The 23058-nt window shown below is 43.4% G+C and overlaps 1 long non-coding RNA gene across 1 annotated transcript; it reads right to left on the bottom strand.

The window, feature by feature from the left end:
• Positions 1-7777: 7777 nt before the first annotated feature.
• On the bottom strand, positions 7778-19932 carry LOC120368637. Its single transcript, XR_005582702.1, has 3 exons — positions 19840-19932; positions 8861-8983; positions 7778-8048 (listed from the first exon to the last, which is right to left on the bottom strand). It is a non-coding gene; the product is annotated as an uncharacterized LOC120368637 (long non-coding RNA).
• Positions 19933-23058: the final 3126 nt, after the last annotated feature.

The raw sequence follows: 23058 nt of genomic DNA, 5'->3' as shown, positions 1-23058 counted from the left end.
TCCTTGCGGTGCGGGATCGACAGCCGTGGCTCCCCCATCGACTTTGCTTCCGCCTCTCGCCAAGCTGGAGTTCAGCAGTCGATGGGAGAGCGATCAGGGATTGATTTATTGCGTCTACACTACACGCGATAAGTTGATCCCCGATAGACTGATCGCTACCCGCCTATCCGGCAGGTAGTGTAGACATACCCTTGGTTAGAGACATCTGATCCTCCTCCTTCTCAAGCTATTTCAAGTACTCACCGTGTGTATTAATGTATCCCGGGACACAAAGTACCCTTTCCTTCAGCAGTGTGAATGAGAGCTTCCTATATAATTCTGACACCATATGTTCTGTTTTCTGACTACTCCACAAGATTACAATACAAACTTGCTTTTTCTCCAGGAAAAGAAACTCAGTTTTAATAGTGTAATATTAAACTGTTTAATGCATGTAAGTCAATTAGTCACCATGCACAATACACTAAAAGACTGATTTTCATTTGAGCTTCAACAGGGCCTTTAATTTTGCACCTGAAAATAATTACATATGCAAATGTGTGCCCAAAAACAATTATGGGTCCAAACTTAGACATTTAACTATCTGATCTTCAGGATCTAACATATAATCAGATATCGAAGTGATACCGGCTGAGCTCAAATATTTGCAAGCATGCAAATCTAGGCAAAATTATTTATTAATGAAAAAACTGCATTAAAAATTAGAGAATATCACTTCAAGTCAGTGCCTTATATGTACAATTGTTACCATAAACCACTTTTAAGAGACTTTGACTAGAATTCATAAGACACTGTGGGAAGTAAATTATATTCAAGGTCAAAAAAATAAAGTTTATAAAGTAAATGGAAAAATGTAAAGAAATAACTGATAACATATGAAACAAATTTTGTTTCTAGATTGGCATTAAAAAACTTAAATGTTTATTCCAGAGTCTACTGCCTTTACTCACAGTGAGTACTACCTACATCCTGAGTAGTTCCATTGATTATAAGAAATAAAGCACTATTCAAATTGAATAATGGTGGTGTGACAGGGTGGATTAGGCCCAGAGGCCCCCTACTGGAGGCCCCAGGGTCCTGCCACACTCATTCCAGGAAAGGAGAAGTGGAGCTAAATCCTTCAAATCAGCCTACAGAGACTGCGCAGGAAGCAGCCAATCAGAAGATTGCAAGGGGCTAGCCAATCAGAGGGTTATAAGCTAGTATAAAAGGAGCTGCAGTGCAGACTAGGGCCAGTTCTTTGCTGGAGCCAGAGGATTGCAGATAGTGCTCCTGGCTGGCCAAAGAGAACTGCGGCACCATGAACAGCCCAGTGCTGGCAGGGACTGGGGGGAGGAAGGAAATGCTCCTGACTGGCTGCTGTGCCTGAGCATAAAAGAGCCCTGAGGTAGGGGTGAAGCTTTGATGAAGGCTGGAGCATTGGGGAAGTGGCCCAGGAAACTGAAAGAAGTTTCATTGAAGGATCACGGTGGCACATGGCTGTTATTATTAGGGTCCCTGGGCTGGGACCTGGAGTAGTGGGTGTGCCCGGGTCCCCCCCATAGGTCACTGGGGAAGTAGCCTACAATTGGACAGCAATAAACCTCCAGAAGGAGATCTGAACTACTCAGTGGCCCGGCTGGAGAGCTAGGGCCAGAGGGGTCAGGGGAGGGTAAAACCATTGCCTCCAGAGAGGAAGCCGTGGGGGTATGGCCCAATACCAGGGCCGGAACTGTTTAAAGATTGCAGACACACCTGACCAGAAGGGGCGCTCAGGAGAGGTGGGTGCCATGCCCTTATAGGTGGAAGAATCTGGACCTAAATCATTCAACAATGAATTACAATTTTTTTTAGTAATCTCAAACCAACCTACAGAATTATCTTATAATGATAACTCTATTCAATAGGTTTTTAAAGTACTTTCCATTTGCTGCCTTTTGTCCTTCATGCCTGTTGAACTTAAGCATGGCACGGGTGCTTTTGGGGAGGAAAGTTGATGCAGCTTTATGCACCAGCATCTCCTTATACCCAACAAATTAACAGGTCTGGCATCAAGCTCAAAGGAGGTTGCTCTGAACACTTGCATTCATGACTTGAAAGAAGAGTACAGAGTTCAAAAAGAAAAGTGCTGGTGCTCCAGAACCAAAACATGGCCATTATTTAAGACCCCATAGCCAGTGGCTTACAGACAGGTCCAGCCATGCGAACTTGGACAATCCACACTGGCATGTCTACAAGGGAATTATCACATTGAAAGTGCCCTACTGTAATAGACTCTGGCAGTATTTGGCATAGAATAATCTTGCTCCATCACACTGCCACCATCTTACCCAGAGACTCCATCAAGAACACAGCCAAATATATAAACACAGAACACAGAAAGATATATAAAAAGCTAGATTAGACACTGAAATCCATTTGTGATTAATTGGCGAGTAATGAACTTGACAAACTATGAACCTTACATGAATGGTAATGCAAAAGTACAAAAAGTCAACAATAAAGATGCAATAATAAGAAGACTGTCCCCTCTGAAGAAAACTTTGTTTTCCCTTTGCCTGGAGGCAAAGGCAGTATTAGACAATTTCAAAAGTGACGAGCACTTTCTCTTGAATGGTTCTGAAAAAAACATTAAATTAGTAACATCTTGCTCTTTGAGTAACCTTTGGTAACTGTTCTGAGAAGGAAATATTTGTGATGCTTTTCCACTTGAGCACAGCACACATCGTAATACATATTGAGGTGTCTAAGCAGTAATGGGAACATCTTTCAGAGGAAAGTATTTACAAACAAAGACTACATTTAAATTAACATTAGAGAAGTAGCACAAGCCATGGGAAAGCACAGAAATTCAATGGAAGTTTTCTGTGCTGTCCTTTACGCACCCTGACGTATCTACATTATGGGCCTGACTGCAAAGTTTGGATCCAGAACTAGGGCTTTGATTCAGTATAGATGTCAAAATCCAGCTGCAAGTTCAGAGCCAGATGTTTACAGTAAACTCCTGATTCTCCAAAAAGCACGGGGGATAGAATAATCTTGCTCCATCACACTGCCACTGTAAACTCCTGATTCTCCAAAAAACATGGGGGACATGGATTTTATTCGGACAATCAAGAGAGCAGGAGCTGTTCAGTCACTCAGCAATGGGGTGGCCTCCCCTGAAGCTAGGGGCTTGTCATCCTCCTCCTCAGTCCTGGTTGGGGGTTTCTGCTGTGTCCTGCTCACTCACTCCCATGACAGCCCAAGGAAGGCTGTGGTACTCACAGAGCAGAGTCCTGGTGAGCAGGGAATCGAGTGTCACGGGCCCTGCTGCCACCAGAGCCATTCCGCAGCCTGGTGGCCTCCCTCACGGCCAGGGGCAGTCTAGTCCTCTGCTCTATTATCCAAGCCTCTACATTATCCAAATCCCTTATTTGTCCCCCAGCATCAGATACCTGCTGCAGATGGCATGTATCTCACTGGAGGACATTGAAGGGATTCAGACAATGTGGAGGTTCAGCCAAACGGGAGTATATCAATGTTGATATCAACATTGAACAGAGCAGAGCACTACACCAGTAGCATCTGACAACACTGGTGACCCCGACGTGATTGTCAGATGCTACTGGTGTGGTGCTCTGCTCTGTTCAATGTTGATATCAGTGGGCTGCGTGCGTGTGTTCCCTCTGTGTGCTGCCCCAGCTCTGCGCAGATAGCTGACACGGCAGATCCCGAGAGAACTCCCAATGACCACAGACTCCAGTAAGGTACGAAGGCACGTCGGCCAGGTTTATTGTTGAAGAGAAACACAGTCTGCAGCTCCCTGGCAAATGAAGTCCAAGGTGCTGCTAAGGTGCAGCTAGCCAGTACTTATGTGCTTCCTGGCAATGGACTCAGCTCAGTCAGTGGTAGGACTTTCCACTGCCCCCTAGGCTGGACAAAGACACCGCCCCAGGGATGCATTCTTATACACAGGTACAAACAAGTTACACATCACTCCTGACGTATGAGGTGCAACCCCTCTACGTAGCAAGGTACAACCCCTCTACATAGTAAGGTGCCGCCTCTCACCTTGTACATGTTGGTTCGAACAAAACAACTCTATCCATCATATTACCCTTTTGGCCCTGTCATTGGGATGGGTCAGCCTGTTCCTTGTTATCTGTGTGGAGTGTACGAGTATGCGAATGTTCTGATATCTGGTGTCCAGTACCTTTTAGGTATGTCTCTTTTTGCAGCATCAGCCCTTTCCTTGCCAGCTTCTGTGAGCAGGGCCTGCCTCTGGCTCACAGCTTAACTTTGCTTTATGTTAGCAAAGTCCTGACCATTACTTTAGTTCAGGTCTTAGGCCTCATACCAGGCCTCTGATACCAAGGTTTATATCTCAGGGCCTCCTCTTACTACAATTTCCTCAATAGGAGTTCAGCACCAATCTTTGCATCTCTTGGAAAATCTTCCTCCATGTTTCATTCTCAAAACATTAAACAGAGGAGCTCAGATACTACAGTAATGGAGGCCATATAATACTTAAGGGCCAAATATGCTCCATTTAATGTTTGTTCTATTATGTTATTTGAAAACATTAAACTTACCAGCTGGCAACTGCCAGTTTTCTTTCTTCCTTTGCTTTTTCCTAATCTTCCAACATCCCTCTCCCCCAATTTGTGACTTGTCTAAATAAGTAACTGTCAGTGGCACAGCAAAGTCAGCCCTTTAAGATAATTTCTACAGCTGATTGGTAAGGGAATATCTGGACATATAGCACAACAATTTTCCCATCTTAGCTTTGCACCACCTGGGGGCCGCATTCTTTTTTTCTACACCCATTGGGGTTTTGCTCTTGTCTTCATAACTGTTCCTACTTCATGACAGCACAACACAGGTACTAGGAGGAATGGCCTGAACAAGAACAGAGAAATTAAGAGTGTTTGGTAGAGGGATGCATGAAGGGCAGCAGGGGAGAACAGAAGCTGTCGGGAGGACAAGATGCCACAGTGGGAATGGGAAGAATGAATTTTGGGATTTGCCCGTCACCCCCTGGAAGCAGCGTATCATACCAGAACAAATGTAGCTTGTTTGGGACGTGACAGCAGCACATTACCATGAGGCCATATGCTGTTCCTCCATATTTTCCATCTTTTTAAAGGACTCCCAGGATGTCTTTTGTATGAGACTAACATTTTAATAACAGCCCTTTCCTTGGTTGTTTCATTTCAGACTATCCTTCACTGAATGTCTCTTCACATCACATCCACCTTCCTAGCAACCTCCTTGCAGACAGAATCCAAACCTACCCTTTCCCTGCTGCTCAGTATCGTTTTTCACAAATATTTCCCAGCATAAACTCATCTTCAGTGCATAATATAGATAATCCTGTTTACTAGATAGCTTTTCTGCAGAGCTAGTCTTGCCAATGAGGGCTGATTGCTTTTGATCCATTTTATTAGCTGGAACCTAGTTACATGTAAATATATCCCCATCTGTAGCTCTCAGATCCATCCCTTCTTAGCAATCAAAAAGTGTCATGAAAGATAAGTCAGGGTGGAGAACAAATACAAAAATATGACCTCACAAGAAGTGAGAAGCTTAACGGGCTGCTGAGCTGCAGCTGAATATTTGCTGCAATTACAAACTATAATCAACTTTTTGCCAACTTTTAAGGGCAAAAAGTACAATAATTTCTAAAGGACAGTCACTGGATTTTCCCTCTAATAGGCCCCAGTTCTCGTTCTAACCCGTTGTTATAACAGGTGCCCTAGGCTATACTGTTGGAACTCTTTGAAATCCAGTTAAACAGCAAGAAGAACAGAGTCTCATTTGAATTAGAGCAGCTTAAAGGAACAGAGAGGAAATACGCTTGGCAAGTAACACAATTCTAGTAGTTGTGCATGCTGTGATTCTTCAGCATGCTTACTTATAATGAAGGGGGGGCTTACTGGGGAACTGTCTGTGCATCTCTAATACAGAGGAAATATAAGCTGTATATATAACAATAGCTAACAGTGTCTGTGGTACAATTTTACAACAGGAAAATGACCGTGTGTTTTTTCTGGAAATGTGAGGCATCTTTGGAAAGTATTTTAATCATGTTTCCATTAGCAAAGTCACAATAGATTCTGGTACTCCTGTTGCATGAATTCACGCTAGGGTAAGAATTTTCTAACACTACTATTAGCTAGTTTTCACTATCCATTCCCCACTCTCTACTACTAGTAGAGCTGGTTGAAACATTTTTCAACAGAACTTTTTTCAGCTGAAACTAAAATATTTTGCAGAAATGTTCTGTTGAAACAGTATTTTCATCAAGAAGGTTTCTCGGGGGCAGGACAACAAATTAGCACTATCACTGACCTGTGGGATTTTCCTGATTCAGAGTAATCCGGGATGAAAATCTGTGCTCTGAATCAGCCAGAACATGGATTTGAACCTATGGGTCCCACATCCCAGGCCACTAGCCAGACTAGACTACAGAGTTACTGCCTCGCTATCTATAGGTACATCTACATTTCAGAATATGACCAGGAGTGTCTCAGCTCAGGTCAACTGACTCAGGCTCAGGCTAAAGGTCTAAAAATAGCAATGTAGACTCCCACTATTGTTGGAGCCAAGGCTCTACGACTCATCCTCCCTGGCCAGGTTTCAGAGCCCTGGCTCCAGCCCAACTGGGAATGTCAACCCTGCTATTTTTGGCCTCGTAGCCCAAGCCCGAGTTGTTGTAGGATCTCCAGTGATCTGTATGCTATGTATAACCTGTATGCTCAAAAGGTCTGTTACACTTCCCCACCACCCCATGTCTCCTCTCCTTCTTTGAATACCTGTGAAGGTATTTTCCCCCGCCCCTCCTGGAATGCTTGTGGGATGAATGGGCTGGTTGAACAGCTGGAAGATCAGAAGAGCTCCCAGGTAGACAAGGTGTCTGGGACTCTAATTAGGCAGCACTCACACACCCAATGCATGGACACTGCATGGACACTGCCCGAGGTGGAGTGTGACCAACCAGACACAGCCAAGTCATCTCTAGTCGCAGGCCATGAGGAGCAGGTCCTTAAAAGGGGAAGGGGCCATGTGCTCAGGAGTGCACTCTCAAGCTTGCGCCTCCCATGAAGGCCCTTCGCCCAGACCGCCTGGCCAGTGGTTCGCCACGTTGCATTCCATTGTGCCTCGGAAAGACTTACCTTCATCGCACCATCCATCGCTGCGCTGTGGGACACTTACCTTAAAGAATCCTGACATCTCCAGTACCATGCCTGTCCTGGGAGCATGAGTATGTGAGTGTGACACTCCCCCGCCCCCCTTCTTTTGAGCTTAGCTCTCAGTATAATAAATGTGCTGCTTTCTGCCAGACTCTGATGGGTCATTAGTCCTCCCTAAGCTTACTAGCTGGCCCAATTTCAGGTAACATGAGTCAGTTGACATGGGTTTTGAGACTCACTGCTGCAGGGTTATTTTTCTATTGTTTGTGCACAGAGTAGACATACATTCTCTCTCTTCTGCGCCCCTTTCTACCTCCCTCTGTTGCTTGAAAATTTTCAAAAGATTTCATTTTTGTTCCATATTGGAATGAAACTAGATATTGAAACCTCGAAGCATTTCATGAAATGGAATTGTTGTTTCCTGGCCATCCCTAACCATTAGCTCTATTCTCATTAGGTAACTTCCCAGCTTTACAATGTGATCACTATTTTTCATCATGTAGAGATGCTACTTTTGAACGCAGTGCCAGGTCACCAGCACAGCTACTGTCAGCTTCCGAAAACCCTAAAAATACTGAACACAAGCAATAAAGCATAATAGTTAGAATCCTTGGGAGGCTGAATTTTATTGTAGTTATGTTGGCTCATGAAATAGTGACTGTAACCATATCATTCTGATTACCATCTTGCTTCTCCCTCCCCTGTTTCCTCCCACTCTCACACTCTTTGTTTCTGATCTGATTTTAGTGATGGTCATTTCCAAAACTCTTTGTACATCAGGACTTGGAATACTTTCCAATGGTCCAGGGGTGACCAAGTTGTTTCTTCTTTTGAAAGAGAGTCTACTGCTTCAAGAGATATGCCCTATATTTACAATGGGGAATGCTGCCAGACCTGCAAAATAAAAGGAAGTTTTTAAAGTGTGATCCATTTATACAACAATTATCTCTAACTCTAGCAACCTGTGTAGATATTGGCTGCTAAAGCCATGCTGAAATTTAAATTGGGGATTGGTGGGGGGGGACTGGAGAGGGAAGGACCAAGATGATGATAAGAATGACTTCAGATGCCATGGATGCTTTAAAAATCAATTCAGTGGGGTTCAACCTGGCAGGCACAACCCTGAATGAGGGATCATGACTACCCTCCCTTTACCGCCAGATAGAATAGGAGGGTCCCAACAGGGAGGTTTAGATCAGCTATTCTCATTCATTATTTTTACCAGCTGTTACCATATTCAGGGGGTGCTACCATGGAGCAAAGAACAGATGTAGGAAATAAAAAATGAAGCCTAATATTGAATTGGTTGGTGGTTGTTTTCCTGGCCTGGCACATTGTTTTGCTGCACTGAGCATGTGGCACAGCATCCTAACCTGTGCTCTGCTAACATCACAAATGCCATTTAATCCGATTACTCCCAGTGTCAACATAATGGGTTCACAAGTTTCACCCCATAATTTCCATGCTTCTGGTTGCTACCTGTACTGCATCTGAATGGCTGATTGAGAAACATAAGGTAACAATCACATAGCTTTTCCTCACTCTTCCTCTCACTGAACCAACTGGCCAATGTTCAAGGGCTTAAAGATTGAACATCGAAAAGGGTTAGATTCCACTGAAGAATTTTGAACTGATAAGATTCAGGGTATTTAAAGATTCCACAAAAGACCCCTAGCGTTAATAAGCAAAACTAAATTCTCTTTTACCTGTCCTTTCTGAAAGCCACTGTCCTAGGTCCGTGGCCATTAGAGCATCCTGGTTGTCACCCTGCTGCATGCCACGGCCGCTCAGAATTTCAAATCAACACATTCTGCTGCCCAAAACTGCCTCTTGAATCAAAGGAGAATCTCCATGAGCACTAACAGTATAAGGCCTGTAGCACAGAGTTCATCACCATGTTCCTATTATGCCTCTGGTGTTTAGGGCAGTGACAAAGCTCCTCCACTCCTGTCTGTTTCTGGCACAGAGTTAAGCGTTACTAATTCCATCCAATATAAAGCAGTGGTGCACATGATCCTGCTCATTCCACTCCAGCAGAGGCAGATATTTTATTTATAATGTTTGAAATAAGTCACCTTATCACTAACAGATTCAAATCATGAAAAATCAGAATAGGGGAAACCTTCAGCCTCCTTCAGCCCTACAGTGGGGTTTGTAGGTATCCAGCCCCAAACTGTGTATGGACCTATGTGACTACAGAACTTCCCTTCTTCCACAAGCTATTGAGGAACAGGATGCCCATGAGAAGCCCAATTTTCACACATAAATGCCTAAATATGCTACCCACATCCCACGTTTGGATGCTCAAATCAGCACTTAGATGCATAAAACAGGTATTTGATGCAACTAAGTACCGGTCTGAGTGTCCAAATCTCTCATTTGGCTTCCAGTTAATCGGCTGTGTTCGAAAACTGAGCCTCAGTGTGCCTATAGCCTCCCATCCAGAAAAATGAAGCAACATATTCATCTCATATGACCAAGCATCATTAACCATGAATAAAATGATCTTGATGAGAGCGTGTGTGTTTGTTTTAGAAACTATGAACAGAGTGCTTAACAGAACACACAGGATTCCCTGATTTTCTAAGAGCCCATTTCAGCTCCGGTGACGCCGATGATATAAATGGTTTGGTAAATGGTCCTATTGTTTACAGAGAGACTTTCCAGCCACTGAGACAGTAAAGCTGCTGGGTGGATGAACAATGACTGTGTGAAAATGCATCAGTTCTAGAAAAATGTGAGAGATTAAGTCTCATGGTACAGCATGTAATTTTATTAGAATCTTCAAAAGTTAAGTAATCCCAAATGGTTGGAGTATTTATGAGCAGAACACAAGTGCGGTCAGGCAAAACAGTCCCCAGTGGGTAAAAAAATTTACAAGCATGCCGTATACTATCCAAGAGCGCAATAAAGCAGTTCCTCGAGTGCAAATATTTACAGGCAGAACCAAACTCTTTCAGATTTTTGAGTTATTGCCTGCTTGTGACTATGGTTTCAGAGAGCTTTTCCCTTATTAGCTGTTCAGCACTACCCAGCGAAAAGCAGTAGCAGCAACAGCACTTCAATGCTTGACTTCGTTCCTATTGGAAAGGCAGTCAAATAAGAAGAAGCTAGTTTTAAAATTGAGATGATGTGGCATGCATTCCCTGTCAGGTTTAAAAATGCACACAAGCAGAGAGAGAGAGAGAGAGAATGAATCAATCAGTCTGGTCATATGACATGTATTTGCACGAGCACGTTTATAGTCATCCTGTATGATGAAGGAAGATGAAAATGACAAACTCAGCCAAACTGGAAGTGCCAATAAATGTAGTTTACAGTGTTGTTGTAACCATATTGGTCCTAGTATAATAGCGACGGTAGGTGAGATAATATCTTCTGTTGGATCAACTTCTGCTGGTGAGCAGACAACCTTTTAAGCTTATACAGAGCTCTTGTTCAGGATTGAAGGCACATTTTCCCCTCAAATCAAGTGAAACCTCATTCCCAGTACAGCCTCATTACAGAAGCCAATTACAGAAATGTACAATAACCTCTTGGAACTATACACTGTATTCTAATACTTCTCAGGGGTCAAATTAAGAATCCCAAGGCAATGATGAATATGCTACCTCCATATCCAGATACACCAAGATACTAAACACTAGAGTTCAGTGAATTCTTGGGTTTTCAGTTCATACATGTGTAGTTTTTTCCTTCATCAAAATGAAAAGCCCGAAAATGTTCATTTCTGGGTTAATGAAATATTCTGTTCACCTGTAAATGATTTTCTTTGGCATTGTTGTTTGAACTTAGTTTAAAAAGAAACAGGCCCCCAAAAGAAACTAAGTCTCTAGCTATAGTTCTAAATCAAACAGTTTCGAAAAGAAAAAAGTGAAAGTGTTTCTTTAAGACATCTTCAAAAAATTTTTAAAAATACTGACATTTCCAAATTTTCTCTTTTACCAGCTGAAACTATTTACCAAATTTGACCTGAATTTGCAAATGGCTTTGGTCAACCCAAATCTGCATTTTTGGCAGTAAACTATTAACCCCATAAAATGTCTCCCACCTCTACTAAACATAAAAGGTCTCATCAGCTTCCTATAAGAGTGCTCTGAGCTGTCAGAATGGTGGAAAGTGACCTTAAAGGTGCCATAAAGGAGCAGCTGAAGAGTGCCTTAGTGGGAAAATTATTTTGATGACCAGGGCCGGCTCTAACCTTTTTGCCACCAGAAGCCAAAAAAAAAAAAAAAAAAAAGACGCTGCCCTGCCGAACCAAAAACAACCCCACCCTCACCCCCACCCCCGCGTCGCCCTGCCAAACCAAAAATAACAACAAAAAACCCAAGCGCTGCCCCGACGAACCAAAAACAACTCCCGCCCCCGAGCACCGCTCCACCGAACCAAAAAGAAAATCAACAAAGAAAAAAAAAAAAACCTGAGCGCCACACCGCCAAACCAAGATTGGCCACCCCAAGCACGTGCTTGGTCAGCTGGTGCTTGGAGCCAGCCCTGTTGATGACATCAGTTGCTCTCCACCCCCCATTTCCCTCCTTTTTGGGGTAGAGGGCATGCTGGGTCTGCCTGGGGACTGGGAAGAGGCATGATAAAGATTGAATATCAATAAGCATAATGCACTTCAGCGGGTGGAATGGTTCCTAAGGAACCGTTTAACTGGCATAAGTCAGAGCATCCCCAGGGCTGACTCTGACTTACAGTAGAGGCCAGTTCATCCACAAGTTGGTTCAGGAATGGAGAAGATGGCAGTAGTAGCTGTGAGATCTTTGCCTTCCCCTCATTCACCTGCACCAAGCATCAACTCAGTGAAAGTGGGGAATGGGGATGTAGCCCAAATATGGGCAGAAACCAAAGAAATTAAAAATGGGGAATATTTAGCATCTCATTAACCTGGTCCAAACCAAGTTTATCAGGTCATCAACACCCCTTTCACTTAACAATACCTTGAGCAGAATGATTGTAGCCAATCCACTATAGCTCTGCATGGGCAAAATATAATTGCAACCAAACAACGTTAAAAAAAGAAAAAGATTTCCTGTTGTGCAGTGTTGCCGTCAGCAGAAGATTGGCACTAAGATTTGCCATTTCTCTCAGCTCCTCTTTGCCTGCTGTGAAAAATAATGATCTGTTGATCTCAGATTGTCACTCACACTGTGTGCCCACTAAGCCAGCATCTGTCTCCTTTTGAATATCTTTTTGTAATATTTACTCGCTGTCAGGAAAAAAAAAAAAGAATCCTCTCTTTTAAATGGCATTAGTGAAGAGGTACTGACAATAATAATGATCAAATTTCAACAGACTTGCCCATAGCCATCATAATGATGTTCCTGCATGACAACAAAAAAGGCAAATATTTGTACTGCAGTTCAAGTGTCAGCAACTTTTGCAAGTATTTTATGACATTTCATCTATGATAATAAGTACAAATTACCCATGCTCAATTATTAAATACAGAGCCAAGTTCAGCCATATATAATTACACCAGTAGTGCATTTAACTTCCAGAATAAATATACATTTTAAATCAGTTTTGCGGATTTTTGAATGACAAGATAAAGCATTACAAATAAAGTCCTCATATTTTGGAGCATGTATTTCACCTTCATTATGAGCACACACACACACACACACACACAAACACACACCATAATACATGTCAATCCGGAGTATCTGTTAATGTTGCTGAGGTTGTCATTAAGGTACTGTGTTATTGTGGGAGGGAGATTAATATGTCGTGTGATGTATGTTTTACCATCAGTCTGAGGCTGATTGAAGTTCCATGTCATGATGCCAAGTCTGTCACCATCTCTGGAAAACATGCTCTGTGAGCATTAGGGCATGATCAAGAAGTGTCCCAGAACCTAAAACTTCCTTGGTTTTTAGGGTTGTGCTGAGGGCAAAGTAAGAGGGAACATCACACTTCATGAACTTTAATCCCTTTTGAAGCCAAGTTTGATTGCTGAATGTGCAATCAACCCACCAAACTTGCTGGTGCCTGTATAATGCATGCGTTTAGCTGAAGTGCAAAACTACAGTCCTAGCCAGTTGTGATCATTTAGTGAGAGAAAAAAGGCTCATTTCCAGGTGGCTGTCTGGCCTGGACTTTTTGAAAAAACACTGCGGGATCTTTCAATAAGGCTGAGATTGGTACATAGCCACCAAGATGCAGACACCTGCCCAGATCTCCTGCTTCTATAGGTTCTGACTGAGACAGATTCCCCATATTGGCATCTTCCATATTTCCACTGGCCAGATCTCTGGTAGCAGTAGCACCAGCTTCCCGGTTAAACCCTAGCAGATCTCATAGTTTTCAAGCCCATTCAGTCCTTTGCCACACTGACAGATTTGTCAGTCTAAATGACAAGTCCAGGGTAGACTTTGATCTGTCGTCACTGAAAACAGGTCTGATTTTCCAAAAGCAGCTGTCCTCAGGAAACAGTTACCAAATTAGCAGAAATCTCATGATCTTGTGATATCTCCACCTTTTGGGACCAAAAAACTCAAATGCAATTCATAACAATATTTTGGTGCCATCCACTGTGAATCCTACCCTTTATTTGACCTTGAACTGAAGTCAAAATTTTATTTTAATCCTGATCTAGATTCACCCCCTCACCGCCTTGTTTTATATGTAGGTACTGACAACCTGGACTGATCTTAGCTATAAACCACACCTGCAATGTCCCTAGAAAGTAGGCTTTAATGTAGAAACAGCCTCTTTATTTGGCTTACACTAATCGTATTTGTAGCTGAAGAATTATATTCATGCAAATAAATATTCTCACTGAAATGTATTCTGGTGTGTGGTGAAAGAGAAGTTTGGCTTTCACAAGATTTTACAGAAGTCAAACCCATAAAGTACAGACTGGCTGTTCTTTAGGACTATGCCCTGGTCTCCAATACAGGGAAAGCACAAATTCTCTCTAATAAAAATAACATTCTTGTCTCACATTGTTTTGTCACTTGAATCTCCTCATTTCATGACACTCTAGGCACACTGTCTCCTTGGCATTTGTGTCATTCTGATCCTATGGGACCAGGTGGGCAGTTCCACCTCCCCAACCAGTGCACTCAAAGATTCCAAGGGTTCACCCCTGACATAAGCTACTGTAACTTCACTAACATTAACGGGAGCTGCAGAAGGAGGAGGGGGGAAAAAACAGGCCATTTATTTAGGAGCCTAAATTGGATTTCAAACCTCAACTATACCGCACCATGTTTGTAATTATAGCTGCAGTGCTTTGCATGCAATACGTACAAAATAACCAATAACTACAGTTTTCAAAGAGGAAAATGAAAAGTGAAAGAGGAAATATTGCATATAAGTAGCAGAGAAGCGTGCTGTCATGTTCCATGCTAGGAGTGACTGTATTTCCATGATGGGTAACACAACAAACACTTAGCTATCTTTTGTGATAAGAGGGTCTATACAAGTAGAACATAAACTTATTATAGTTATAACCCAAACAGCAGTATATTTGGCAGATCACCTCTTTCAAGTATTAGCCATGTCACCACAAGGAGAAAGGGAACTATCATTTCAGTTTGTTTGAACAGGAAATACAACAACTATGATACTTTGCACTTTCGAGTCACCTTACGGCATGTAGCAGTGTGAAGATTTCAAAGCACTTGACAAACATTAACAACAGGATCAGGGAGGTAAGTATCCCCTTTCTTATCCCTATTTTACACATGGGGAAAATGAGACAGAAAAAAGTTAGGGCTGACATTTTCAAATGCCAATGAATACAGCTAAGCACCTAAAACCATATTTAGATACCCAAATAACTGGCCAGATTTCAGAGGAGTGGCCCACTCATTACCCCCATTGACTTCAGTGGGAGTTCAGAGGTGCTTAGCACCTCTGAAAAACAGTCTATTCAGGTACCTAAATATGGATTCGCATTTCTAACTCTAGCAAGCAAATTCTGGCCTCAGTAACTGACTCATGGTTGCATAGCCAGCCAGGGTCAAAGCCGAAACCAGAACTTGGATCTCCCGGTTTCCAATCCTGTGCTTTAGCCACACTTACTCATGACCACCTAAGCAAGCCAGAGATTATAACCACCACCAAAAATCCCTACAACAAAGCCATTAGACACAGCAAGAGTTATAGTTATTGGCTGTTTATGCTGCTGATCGAGCAGACTGAGCAACAGCTTATAAGATGGCGGAAGGGTCCGAACTGAAGCGTGGATAGGGGTCTGTATATATGTGAGCAAGAACTGAGAGTGGTGTTTGTTCTTTATGGATAATAACATCAAAATGTCACAAAGAGCTCCTCAGTTAGTTTAGTGCCAGACTGTATCACAGCACTATGACCGCTAGCCCTGCTGCTTGTAGTAGCTGCTCCTGGCTGTGCTTTGTAGCTGGAAAGCAAATTGCCTAAGGTTACTGCTTTATCTAGCGGTCCTTGCTCACTTGTTTGCAGGACAGGGAGGATCAGAGGTGAAGTGAAGCTGGGATCATGACCACCTGGGGTAGTTAAAGATTCCACAGAACTTTCTGCCAGAGTAAGATTGTTAATGCCAGGTGTCCAAACCAAATCCCATCCTGGGTAACTGTCTCTCTCCCAATAACACTGACATTTCAATTGAATAGAATCATAGAATATTAAGGCTGGTAGGGACCTCAGGAGGTCATCTAGTCCAACCCCCTGCTCAAAGCAGGACCCATCCCCAGACAGATTTTTACCCCAGTTCCCTAAATGGCCCCCTCAAGGATTGAACTCACAACCCTGGGGTTTACAGGCCAATACTCAAACAACTGAGCTATCCCTCCCCCCCAGCATACTTTTTGCATGATGTTGCTGAGCCCTGTTAATAAGTTGCCATGTTCCAAATCTGAGCTATTCACACTTCAGTGATGGGTGTAATGATACCTGTGCTGAGCACTTAGCTCCCATCGAAACTAGACAAAAGAAAGGGAGAAAGGTGTTCTCTGGCTTGCTAGTAGGAGTGATACCTCTGAGGCACAGACCCATTCAGAGGTCACTAAGGGGGATGGCACAGTGGCTACTGTGCTAGTTTGGGACTTGGGAGACCTAAATTCAGACGATCTGTATAATCTTGGTGTCACTGAGTGACACTGGCCCTTTAAATAGGAAAAAGCCAGGACATCTGTGACTCATCAGCTGACGCCAACTGGGCTTAAGAGAGGGCACCTGTGGCCCAGATGGAAAAAGACACCTGGTGAGCAAAGATGCCTGAGGTAGTCTGGATACGGCACTGAGAGCTGCCAGAGATCAGGAGACAGGAGGACATCTCTGGGGACGGCTACTGATAACAGAAGGGTCTCTGCAGGCCCTCCCTGAAAAGAGGGAGGAATGGTCAGGAAGTCAGTGGACAGGCTAGCCTGCTGAACTTTCTGAAGCTCGATAGCCAAAGAGGGCTGAAGGTGGGGACTGAGGAGTGGTGACCAGAGCATGGTCAGAGATGCTGGGTTTGTACTTGGTGTCTTGCATATACTGCTTGGACTATGCTGGGAAATGCTGGATTATGGTTGTGGGACTTTGATTATAACCCCACAAGGGTTATGTATACTTGCAAAGTCTTTAAGGACTATTCCTGGGGCTCTGAAGGGGAAACTAAGGCCACTGCACCAGTCATATACCCCACGCAGGGCCTCCATATTATACTTGGTTAAATAATCTCTTTGCAATCTAGTTCCCTGCTTGTGAAATGGGGTATCATGAGGACAAATACATTAGATTGTGAGGAGTTCAGATACTTCATCATTGGGGAGCTATACAATTACCTTAGATAAACGCTGAGAAAGCCAAAGAAGTGGGCAAAAGTTTGCATCAGCAACATTTGCTAGTACTTGTCATGATACCACAACACCAGTGTGCAAACAAACCTTAGCTTTTCCAACCCATTTCAATTTCTAATCCTATTATTTGACTCCACCCTCTGACTGATTTATTATATTTTTCCTTCAAACTTTTACACACAGTGCTATGACAATCAAGATCCAGACACCACAAAGGGAGAACAAGAGTATCTGAACCGCCCCCCCACCCCCACCCCCAAAAAAGCCAACCAATTGAATCAACTGGTTGTAGACAATGTTATTATGTATAAAAATGTCAAGGTATTTTATGAAAGCTTGTAATATCCTGAACTTGATGGTCATTAGGAGATATATATACACAGGTTATGGTTATGAATTCATGCATGTGCATATGTGTACAAAAATTTTAATTGTAACTATTCTGCAAGTACAGCATCACCTCGCAACAGTGTGGTGAGGCAATCAGGTAGCGAGAGCACCTCCCAGGCCAGGTGTGTACACAAAACCAGCTCCCTGTCTAGCTAGGAAAACACAATGGTGGAAGTTAATGAGGAAAAAAACAAAACTTGAAACTAAAAAGAAAACCCCAGTCTGGGACGCACCCTTGCTCTGTGTAACCATGAACTGCCATAGTCTGAGGGGAAAAATGGTGGGAGGAGAAACCAACTGCAAACCCTGTTAAAAGAGAAGAGATTGAAGTGAAGGCTATCCAGAATCTGAGGGGCAGCATCTAACAGGGTGTTATCCATGAAGCACTGGATCCTCTATGGGACAGAGGACAGAGTGTGAGGCAATAGGGAACTTGTATTAGAAAAGGCAATTTAGCTAATATGCATGGGTCCTACGATTGCATCATGTTTATTTTCTGTGTAAATTCTCTGTGTTTGCTTTTCCTTACTATTTCATCTTTGAATCTAGGATTTTCCCTATTAAATAAACTTTTGGTTTATTTTTACCTCAAGCAGGTCTGTTGTGCCAACTGTGTGGAGTGCATGTGCCAAAGTGAACTTATAATTGGGGTCGACAAACCAGAGGGGAAAAGTTGGCATTCAGAGGCTTGTTATATGAAAGGGGTCACCAGTAAAAAAGTTTGAGACCCACTGTCCTAGGCAGAAAAAACAAAGGCATTCAAAATAACCTTCATATCATAAATCCCTTGGAAGTGAATCCATCACACTCTTGCTGTTAGTTCTCATTTGAATTTAGTGCCAGTGAAAGGTGGTGTACTGGGAGTTTGGAAGGCTAAAATCCACCATCCACATAAGTACAGAAAATCAGACCAAACAGGCAACCAACGGGAACAAGCCTCAATTATTACTGACTGGCTAGATTTGAACCAGCCGTCTAGAGATGAAAGATCCATTTCCCATTGTCATTCTCCCTAGTCCTCTTGCTCCATGTTTTCAGCACAGAAGAGGAGGGTAGGGAAAAATGAAAGCTACGAGAAACCAAAAAAAAAAAGCAAGAACAAAAAGACCTTTAGCACCTGTGTGTCACAGCAGCTATTCACTCAGCCAATGAAAAAACAAAAAGGCTGAAGTTCCAGCCTCCAGAATGTACTAGATCTTCTCTGGATGCAGAGAAGAGGCATTATAGGTTGTTGCAGACCCAAGTGTCCCCTCCTGCCTACACCACTGCTGTACCAGCAGGTCCCCAGTATACGTCATTTCAGTATCCGTGGCCCTTTTCAAGAGCACAATCCCGACGTATACCAGGGACCCGCTGTACAAAGAAAGGGCAGACACCCCAACACATGTCACCGCCTCCTCCTCCCTCTCTCTCCATCCATCAATTCACTGTCCCGAGAAGGGACAAAGGAAGCAGACATGAAACAGAGGAAGAGGTCCTGACTTAAGAAGTTTGATCAGTAAAGACTGTTGAGAGCATGTGGTGGCAAATTTTGCTTTTAATTTAAACATAGTTTAAGTTCGGCATTTATCTTTATTTTTCTTCCAACCATTTGACTTTTATGCCTCATTACTTGTATTCACTTAAAATCTCTTTGTGTTTAATAAATATGTTTGATATAATCCAGTGTGTTTAAATTGAAGTGTTTGGAAAACTCCATTTGGGGTAATAAAATCTGTGCATATTGTTTCCATTGATGAAATAACAGACCTATATAAATTTGTATTATCTAGGAGAGGGCCGGGCAGTACAGGACATACACTTCTGGGATTGGGAGTGCACTGGGGTCTCCCTGAGGTGTAATTCAAGCTGGTAAGAGCATAGGTGTGGCTGGTTGCCTGCCTGCAGCACACACAGACATAACTGGAAGTGAATTGCATCATAGAGGCAGTTTGTGAGCAATCCAGGGTGGAAGCTACAGCAGTAAAGCATTGTAAACCACACCCCAAGTTGGAGGGCAGGAGCGACAGTTATTTATTAGTCTGGAAGGATTATACCCTGGGTATGTCACATCTGGGAACTGGGATGTTAAGAAAAAAATACCAAATACCACATAAATTGTGATAGCCATGAATGGGCAAGACTGCATCTGTTTTTAGACCCTTACATTAAAAATTAATGGACTCCAAATCAGTTTAGTAGGAAAAGTTGCAGGACCAATCACATTAATATCTTCAGAATGAGGATTTAGCTAAACACTAAAAATGCTAAAAATATCAATGAAGCAAATACAACTTTCTAATGAAGAATGATCTCTGATGGCAGAAATGGACCAACCGTCTCTATCACAGAAAGGGCAGTGACTGCACATTGAGAAAGAAGGCTGGTTACCTGAATTACACTTTGTTTTCCTTCTCCAACTTATCCCACTTTGCTTATTGGATGCAGCCCATTAGGTACTCAATGTTTAGTGACTGTTGCAATTAATGGGTCGGTACCAATGATCTCTCCAAGGAGATATTTAAATTTTGCACTCAACTCACTTGTCTTTACTGACTCCTTTTTGAAACTTGAGGTCACATGTGAAGGGTTTCCAACTGGCCACCGGACTACCAGAGCCTCTCTTTGTGCCAACATTGTGTAGCTGTCAGACACGGCAAAAAGAAAATAAATGCATCTGAAAAGGCATTTTATGTTACAACGGTCATGCAGGCAGGAGCCGGGAACACAGGGAGATTCATGTGATTGCAACAAGAGAAAGAGCATTATTAGTAATAACGCAACAAAAAGCCAACGGGTGTAGGAACCCCTGAAGTTCAGCGCATTCATTCTGTTATCAGTTGGGTTAAAGACCCTTAAACTGATGGATGTAGCAGCCACCCTCCATTCAGGTTAAATACAGGAACCAACAGTGGTCTCAAAGACGGGGCAGCACACCCAAGGCCACTCAGGAATTTGTAGTTGGAGAGCTGTGCTGGATATGTACCTGCACATGCACCAGAAAGTGAAGCAGAAAAAAGCCAAACATACAGGCACAACGAGCTCGCTGGAAGTTTGGTGCTGTGAACAGAGACGCTGTCTCCTGAGGGTGAGGGGGAAGGGGATGTGTTTGTTTTTTCTTGTTCCTCCTGTGCTTGAGTAAACAGGATTTTGTACATTCTTTTTAAATAAACAAGATTGCTTCAAAGACACCCAACTCCGCTGTCCATTTCTCCTCCCACCTGGATCAACCCATAGGGCGCCAGACTTTGACTAACTCCTTGGGCCAAAAGGGATAACAGGTCTTTATATGGTCTTTCAGCAGTATGACTAGTGTCCGTAGTTAACAGCCATTAATCAAATTAGGCACCTCAACTTTTGGATGCACAATTTGAAACACTTTGTGCCTGAGTTTTTCCAGTGGTGTTAAGGACATTCAGCTTCTACTGGACTTCTGAGCTCCCTTTGATTCAAGAGGAGCTGTGGGTCCTCAGCACCTCTAAACAAATCAGGCGCAAGGCGTCAGACTGGACACACCAGCTGCGAGACACATAAAGGTCATGGAATCTGTGAAGCTTAACATGTCTAATTCTCCCCAGGAAGCAGAAATTTGAAACCGTTAGAACGTGGGGCACAGGGGGTGATATTAATCCCTTTTATTTCAACATCAGCAAACTTCATTTCCATTCTACCAGCTATAATATACCTCTGTTTGAATGACTTTCCTCCATCATAACTGTAGTCTCCATCACTGAGTAACATTACCAACTGACAAAAAAACACAACTCAGCTAGAGAACCAGCTGCATTGCAAGATTCCAGCATAAGATTCATGCAAAGCTTTCAGCTCTACTCTCAGAAGACCCCAAAGAGCATTTCCTCAGATGAGTTTTCACAGTAGTGTTCTTACATTTCTGAGCCCTAGGTCAACTGAAAAAAAAAAACCACCCCCATTTCAATTATTCTCTTGTGTCTGAGCGGCGGAATGTTCAGGCAGTTGGATTTGGAGGAAAGAGGATGATTTAGGCCTCAGTCCTGTGATGGTGTCCACATTGGTGGAACTCTGTGGCCTCATGGGAGCCTACGGACTTCAAAAAGGCTCCTCATGGGCATAGGGTCAAACTGCACAGAGCTCACTGCAGATTGGGAGCCTAAGACAGGGTTACATACGTCCAGGTTTCCCCGGACATGACCTCTTTCTTGATCCTCTGCTCTCTGTAGGGATGGATTTTTCAAATGAGAGGATGTCTGGGATTGTTGTGGAGAAGATCTTGCAGGTCAGAAAGAGTGGTCTCTGCGCCCTGATTGGTCACTCCCTTGCTGCTGGATCCCACCCATTCCGGCCTGGCTCTCTGCCCTGGGAAGGGGGAGAGGCCCACAAGGAGGTGCTGATTATGGGGCTAGCGCTGCATTCTGGGCCTATACTAGCTGCCCTACTACCATGACACTGCCCCCCACCTCAAGAGTGAGGCTGCAGGTACCCCCTCCAGTACCCCCGCCCGGTACATGCATCCCTCCAAGCCCCCCCTCCCATTATGCACACCCCTCCAGCACCCCCAAATAACCCTTCCAGCACCCACCCTCCAGCTCTTCCCCCTTCCAGCAATGTTCTCTTTTGGGGAACCTGAAATATGGTAACCCTAGTTTGATATGCATCCTCACCAAGAAATAAACTAACAATAATACTGGTAAGCCTTTTCTTTATGTTCCTGTTGTGTCATGATACTCGTATATGAAAAATAGCTTGTATCCAAATGGGATGTTGTCACAGGGCTTGCCATACCTCTGTCCCCTTTCTTGTCACCCTCTCAGATGTTTGACTCCTCGCCACTACCTGCCGCAGATGGAATCTCACAACTCTTCCATATTCGCACTAGAACCTGGATGCGCTATCCTGTACATGCCTACCACTGATCACTCTGCAGGTCCAGCTGGGTTTCAGGCACCTGCCTGAGACTCCCTTTAGCAACCAGTGATCAATGATATTGACCAACATCCTTTCTAAAAACAAACGTTTTTATTTAGCATTTGGAACAAAGCATTAGAGAAAAGGGATTTTAAAACAAACAGCCTATATTTACATTTAGTCTCACCTAATGTTATGCTTCAAAAGCTAAATTAGATGTGATTTAAAAAGGAAAGCTGAAGAACAGAACTGAATCAACTTGCATGCGCGCAGTGAGCCCAGATCCAACTGAAGTGTTTGTGTGACGATCTTGGTCTTGCAGCCTGACCCACCCTGCTCTAACTGTTTTCTGTGCTCCCCTAGAAAACCAGACTAGAGCCATTAAGGCTGCTTGATCTAGTATTGTCTCTTCTAATAGCCATTTAACAGCCTACAGGCTCTTGGAGGGGTCTCCTATAGGTGAGTGAGGGTGTTGAAGTTGTATCCTAAGATGGGATGGGGCGGGACACAGCAAAAAAAAAAAAACAAAAAAAAAAAACTCTGCAGCAGTGAGACTCAGAGCCTGGATCAAGTGATTTGGGCTCATGCTACAGGGCTAGAAATAGCAATGTAGGCATTCCCGCTCAGGCTGGAGACTGGGCTCTAAAATTCAGTGAAAGGGTACGGTCTCAGAGCCAGACTCCAGCCCAAGCAGGAAGAGCTACATTGCTATTGTTAGCCCCGTAACATGAGTCCCGCAAGGCTGAGTCAGTTGATCCTGGCTCAGACATGCTGCCTCAGGGATTTTGTTGGTTTGTTTTGGACTGTGTAGACACCTTCTGAAGTCCAGCAGAGATGGAAATATGCAATTCATATAGATATCTGTGATCATATTAAGT

Source organism: Mauremys reevesii, linkage group 7 (genome assembly GCF_016161935.1).
Source record: "Mauremys reevesii isolate NIE-2019 linkage group 7, ASM1616193v1, whole genome shotgun sequence".
Classification (NCBI taxonomy): domain Eukaryota; kingdom Metazoa; phylum Chordata; order Testudines; family Geoemydidae; genus Mauremys; species Mauremys reevesii.
This window is presented reverse-complemented; position numbering and strand designations above follow the sequence as displayed.